We start from the raw sequence: 534 nt of genomic DNA, 5'->3' as shown, positions 1-534 counted from the left end.
CACCCCTCCCCTGGGTCCGGTAACGGTGCTGTGTGAAGCCCCGCCGCGTCTTCAGTTCTTCACCTGTGCGCTGGACATTTAACCGACTCGAGTCCACATTCTGATTTCAGCCTCACATGCTTTATATTCCTGTACTAGCCAGAAAAGAACTTTAATTTATCCTGTAAAACACCTCAAACACCTGGGCTCTGTGAGGGCGGGGCAATGCTGCCTCATTTCCCACACTTGTTTTATTAACACGTCAGATATCATCAATACCGAGGTCGGTTTGGGCATTTAGGTCAAACATATATTTTATTATCATTATTATTATTGTTAGCATTATTGCCCAACAACGCACACATAAATGCGACAAAGTTCCAAACAGCCAACTTGCTCGTCAGCGATCGCAGTTACACTGCTTAAGCAAAAGGGGGCGCTGATATCAGAGGGCAGGCTGGGATGTTCTCTCCTGGCTAATCATCAAGAAGGCTGTGTGTGTGTGTGTGTGTGTGTGTGTGTGTGTGTGTGTGTGTGTGTGTGTGTGTGTGTGTG

This window comes from Pundamilia nyererei, unplaced genomic scaffold (genome assembly GCF_000239375.1).
Source record: "Pundamilia nyererei isolate P.nyererei 1_Seehausen unplaced genomic scaffold, PunNye1.0 scaffold00288, whole genome shotgun sequence".
In the NCBI taxonomy this organism is placed as follows: domain Eukaryota; kingdom Metazoa; phylum Chordata; class Actinopteri; order Cichliformes; family Cichlidae; genus Pundamilia; species Pundamilia nyererei.
This window is presented reverse-complemented; position numbering follows the sequence as displayed.